Below are 6,370 nucleotides of genomic sequence, written 5' to 3' on the forward strand. Positions count from 1 at the left end.
CTTTGACTTGGGAGCAACCTGTCAAACAGTCTTTTACTTTAGCATCAGCAAACAGCTCAGACCTCCCAGGCAGCTCCAAGTCATGCTCCACATCACCTTGTTTGGAAACATCACCATCTGGTGGGTCTCACGGCCTGTACTCTTAAAGATATGGCTATGTTTTACCAATGGAGGGTATCCATGAGTTGCTAAATATTTCAGCTGTACACTGATTTTTGAGATTTGACCAGGACAAAACCAAAGTGGCTGACGGGGGAGGGGTACAAATAAGACACAATACATTATATTTCAGGCTTATAAGCTGAAATCAAGGCCCATAGTCCTTCTTAGGTGATTGAAGTGCAATCAAAAGCCCTCTCTAGCATGCTCTGACCCAGAGTCTTAGGTCTAATGACCTTCCTGGACAGCCTAGCGAAGACACATACTATGGATCCATACTGCATTTATTCCCTCCATAGCTAAATTGTTTCTTTTTTTCAATTTATAGAGCTTTATTACAGAATGGTAATATTCAGGACACTTCAGAGCACCTTGTACTACTAATCAGATTTTTGGTAACTGGTTTTAAGAGGATTGAGTATTCTTCACATATGAACTGTCAGGCAAAAGCACGACTCAGTGATTATTTAAGAGATGTTACTGTGATTAAATAGTTTATCCTTAATGACCTGAGACGTGTTTAAACACTATCTTTTATTAGTAGTAGTGGGGAGTGTGGGCAACAGAAACATAGGAATATTTAGTATTGAAAGAGTATCTGCTCAAGAGAGAAAAGTATTCTTGGGCTCTACAGTTAAGGTGGCTGAAGTTAAAATCTCTGCTTTCTCAGGTGCTTTTATTTTTGACCTTCCATGTCCTAGGAACAGAGTGGGGTGATCATAACACCCACTTTCTGCCCTTGCAATGAAAATTGAGTGAGAAAGCAACTTTGCTGCAATTAACACATGCTTGATAATTTAAAAATACAATAGTTTGATTTATTTAGGGATTTGTTCTATTTTTCATAATAAGAAGAGTTACAGTCTTCAGCAAAAATCTGTCTTCAAAATTGACCCAAACTTAAAATGATGCTCTCAGAGCAGGCTGGGGCATTTATTTTATGTTGAACAGAAGGGGAATCTTTTTTTGCCAGTCCTGGGGCTTGCACTCAGGGCATGAGCACTGTCCCTATTTAGTTTTCTTTTCTTTTTTCTCAAGGCTAACACTCTACTATTTGAGTCACAGTGTTGCTTCTCGCTTTTTCTATATATATATGGTGCTGAGGAATCAAACCCAGGGCTTCCTGTATATAAGACAACCACTCTAGCACTAGGCCATATTCCTAGCCCACAAAATGGGCTCTTTAAGAAAATAATGAATATTTTAAAATCGTGAATATATTTTAGATCTAATAGTCTCACTTATTTAGAGTAATCTTTCTCAAACTTCATTATCTTCTGGGTGGTAGGGTCTTTTCTCATATGTGTATACTTTCTTGGAACCCCAATATCTTATAGAAAGAAAAGCAGAGTTCTACGAGGTTCTCACTGGACTATGAGATCCAGAACATCTTCTATTTTGCCTTTCTGTTGAAGGCAACATCTCTAGCATCCACACCAATATATCACATCAATAGGCCCCAAAGATACTTTGGAACAAATGATGTATGCATAGTACAGAAGGAAGGCTGGAATATAACCTATACCTGAGAAAACCTCTGAAGAAAATTGAATAATATGATGTTGGTACAAGAGTAAGAAATCCATGACCTCCTGCTTCTTCGTACTTATCATCCTAGAACCCCTCTAAAGAGGATCAAGAGTAAAATGGGGCTGGTTATACAGCAGACACAACAGAAAGTGTGACTTTGATCTCACAGCTCCATTCTCAACTTCTCAAACATCTCTGGTGAAAAAAGTTTGCAAACTCAGAATGAGGACCTGATATCAAACAAATGTGCAAAGCACATTTCTTCAGTAACGAGTGAGTCAGCAAGGACAAAGGCCACATACTTGCTCTGTTGCCAACAAGTCATATCAGAGATTTATTTATTTTTATATATAACTTTGTACATATCAAATAGTTAGATAAATCAAATGAACAGGCAAGTTGATCGAGAATACAAAATTGGGGTCTCTAGAGCCCAGATTCTAGGCTTGCTGGTTATGGATTGGGTGACCTTTGGGGTAAGACTTCCCTGAGCTTCAATTTTTACATCAGCAAAGCTCTCTTCATTCCTTCTCAGATTACAACCTCTCCGACCAGTACCCATAGCATAAGCTTGTGTGGAAATGAAATGAACGGATTAATTCGCTGATCAGCAAAATAGGTAGTGCACAGTGAATACTCAGCAAAATCTCATTTTCTCTTTTTCCTCCTAAGTCACAGAAGAACCATGAAAAGATGAATTCTTCTCAAAAAAATGTTCAAAAAGGACTATTATATGATTTTGCTAACCCACTCTCAGCATGTATCTGAAGGAATGTAAGCCACTCTACAATGCAAATACTTGTACATCCATGTTTATAGCAGCACTGTTTATAATAACCTAGGACCCCACCAATGGAAGAAAATATAGTGCGCGCACGTGCGCGCGCGCACACACACACACACACACACACACACACACTTCAGGCATTAAGAAAGATAAAATCTTGTTGTTTGCAAGAAAATGGATAGAACTGGACATAAAGCTAAGTGAAAATAAGCAAGATTCAATAACACAAGTACTACATGTTTTCTCCCATCTTTAGAATCTTCAAAAGAAATGAAAGTAGGGGAGAACTAGTGAGGAATAGGAAGAGGACCAGTGGGAGGGGGAAGGAAGCTAAGAGAGGGTAATACAATCGAAATACCTGTGCACATGTGTGAAAATGTCATAATGAAACATATTGCTTTTAATAATTGACATATGCTCTTTTAAAAGAGACACTCTTCTATATGGAAGTCCCAAAGCAAAGATCTAGGATGATCTATGTGTGTCTACAGATAAACAGACTAGAGTTCAGAAAGTATTAGGATCTAATAAAAAAAAACACATTTTGATCGATGAACTTCTAACTCCCACTTGATCAGGAAGAAAAGTAAACCAGGATTGCTGAATTTCGTGAGATGTAGACAAAAAGGGAGAGGTAACAGAGTATAGTGGTCAAAGCTGGACATTGAAGTTATATATACATGAACAGAGTTAAAATTCCAGCCCTGCTATTTGTTGCTAGTTAACTCTGGGCCTCTATGTCCTTACCTATCAAATCGGGACAATAACAATAATTCCTGCATTAGAAGATTATTGCAAAGATTAAGTGTAATAGCACATTCAAAACTCTTGAAAGTGGTAAGAGTTCAATATATGGTAGTAGTTACACTTCTTAGCATTCCTGGAATGAAAGAGTGGGTTAGAAAAAGGGGCAGTGTTTTTCAATTCTAAATAGGAATATGTATTCACTTCTAGCTAAGGGGTTCCACATGTGTTCCGAAAGTCAAGTCCCCTAAAAGAGGGGCACAGGAAGGATCATTGTTGAGAGGGCTGGAGACTTCACTGTTTTGAGCTATAGAGATAATAGCCTGGGAAGTGAGTGACCAACATATCTGTGGCAGAGTTCCCACAGCAAGCAGACCCGAGTCCAAGGTTTGTGTGCATGTGATTCACGAAGCAATTGCTTCTGGAAGAACTAGGTAAGCAGCACACAGGACAGGAAGCAAAACAAGGCTGGAATCTCAGCCTCACCCTTATCCTTCAGGGAAGCTGTGGTATGAAAATTACACATCAGAACTGGACTTTGATATTTCGGCACCACTCAGTCATTGGCTAAGACCTGCCCTGAAGGAAAGTAAACTCACCGGCTCTTCTGGCTTCCTGAGCTTTTAAGAAAAGAAAAACATTCTAATCGTTCAAGGGGAAATTTCCTAAAAGGATTATGAGTACAGACCATTAAAAACAAAACACATTGTCAGTTTCTTACAAAAGTAAACAGATTGCTACCACAAGATCCAAAAAGCACACTCCTGGGTTAGAACTGAAAATATATGTCTACAGGAAGTAGAGGTGTAGCTCCAGTGGTAGATTACCAGCCTGGGGGGGGGGGAGGAGGCAGTAAGAGATAGCACAAAGCCCAGAGTTCAAACATGAATACCAGCACACACACACACACACACACACACACACACACACACACACAGAATTTATATACACAAAGAATCCTACTCACCCGTTTTATTGCCAAGGTGACGTACAGAGGGTTATAGTTACATACTTAAGGTAGTGAGTACATTTCTTGTCCAACTCTTTAACCCTTCCCTCATTTTTCTCTCACTTCCCTCCCCCCCGAGTTGTACATTTAGTTTATGACATATTGTCTTGTAAGTATTGCAATTGCATTGGCTCGCCTTAGCAGTTTCATTCTTAATGGCTAGAACTTGGAAGCAACCTAACAGTCTTCAGTAGATAAATAAATGTTAACTGCATCCAAACAGTACAATATTGTTCAGGCTGAAAAACAAAGATCCATCAATCCATGATGACATGAAGAAACCTTAAATAGGTATTATCATGTGTGGAAGTCAATGTGAAAATTCTACATCTTGTACAATTCCAGTTATAAGGCACTCTGGAAAAGGGAAAACTATGGAGAAAATTAGAACATCAGTTGATTGGCAGGAGTTAAAAGGCATGAGTATAGCACCGTAGCTATTTAAGACAATGAAAATATTAGGTGATGTTATCACAAGGGATACGTGTCATTATACATTTGTACAAATCCATACAATGTTCCAAGTCACCAAAAGGAAAACTGTGTAACTGTATCATAATCTAAGGAGTTGGGATTAATGATAATATCTCGCTGCAGATTTATCAGTTGTAATAAATTGCTATATTTTTGGCAAATGTTGGTGATAGGGTAGATAGGGCATGTGTGGTGGGAGGTAGAGATCATATGGAAAGCCACGACTGTTCCTCTCAGTTTTTCTATAAATTTGAAAGTTTTGTAAACAAACAAAAAACAGAAAAAAAAACTATCCACAGCAGTTATCCAGAGGCTGGTGGCTCATGCCTGTCATGCTAGCTACTGAGGAGGCTGAGATCTGAGAATCCCAGTTCGAAGCCACCCTGGGCAGAAATGTCTATGAGACTCTTATTTCCAATAAACTACCCCTCAAAATGCCAGAAGAAGAGCTGTAGCTCAAGAGGTAGAGCACTAGCCTTGAACATAAAATCACAGAGACTGTACCTAGTCCTTAAGTTCAAGCCCCAGGACACACACACACACACACACACACACACACACACACACACACACACACACACACACACATACAGCAGCCAGGCACACTGATGTACACCTATAATCCCAGCATTCAAGTGGCCATGGCAAAGAAAATCAGAAGTTGGAGGCCAGGTTCCAGAATAGTAAGATCCTGTCCATCTCCCCGCCCCCCATCCATCCCAACTTCTCTAATCTTTGACCTTAATAATACCAGTAATTTAAATATATTGTCTAAATGTTATCAGCTAAAAACCCCAAGTCTCCTCCCCATTTACATCTAATATGGGTGAAACTCTGGGGATTTTCCACCACAGAGAACAATTCTTCTCCAACCTCTGAAGCTCTGACAGTCAAGAGGCATGCATGCAACAGGGTCCCAAATATGAGCTGATGGTTATACACACTTATATTCCCAGCAGGAGAAAATGGAGATTAATGAAGGAGTCATTTCTCCCAAGCACTTCCAAAAGCAAGAAAGGCAAATGCAGTTTGTTTCCATGATGTGGAAATGATGAAGTTTGGGGCTTCACCCTGGAAACTGGGACACTCTTGGGTTCATACTCTTACCACTGAGCAATCCTTTCTTTCTGTGAAAGGATACACATGTTTGCAGGTTAGTATTTCATAGACCTGCTTTTTTGAATGCAGACATTGGGGGCCCAAGAGTCGTCTTTCATACAATACTCGCCGTCCTACTTAGTCAAACATGGTAATGTTTCTGCTTGTATAAAATTCTCAGGAACATGATGAACTTTCCATATTTGTTACAGAGATTCACTCTTGGGGGGGGAAGTGAGATGAGGGTAAAAAAAGTAATAGGGTAATTTTAATCAAAGTATAATATGGAAACACCAACACCACAATATATCCCTTTGTATAATGAATATGTACTAATAGATGTTTTTGAATGAGAAACTCATTCAAAGATGTTTTTAAAGGATAACACTATTGCTGTTTTGACATCTGCAGAACAGGATGATGATGGGATCTGAGTTACACTTAAATCTTTTCAAGGAGGTGAATACATACTCTCACCTGGTCCATGGGGTTTACTTTCCAGGGCCACCAAGGGATGGCTGAAACAGTGGATGGGGGCGCTGGGAATAAGGCCCAGTGGCAAGAGTGCT

The sequence above is a fragment of the Perognathus longimembris genome, chromosome 28 (assembly GCF_023159225.1).
Source record: "Perognathus longimembris pacificus isolate PPM17 chromosome 28, ASM2315922v1, whole genome shotgun sequence".
Lineage (NCBI taxonomy): Eukaryota > Metazoa > Chordata > Mammalia > Rodentia > Heteromyidae > Perognathus > Perognathus longimembris.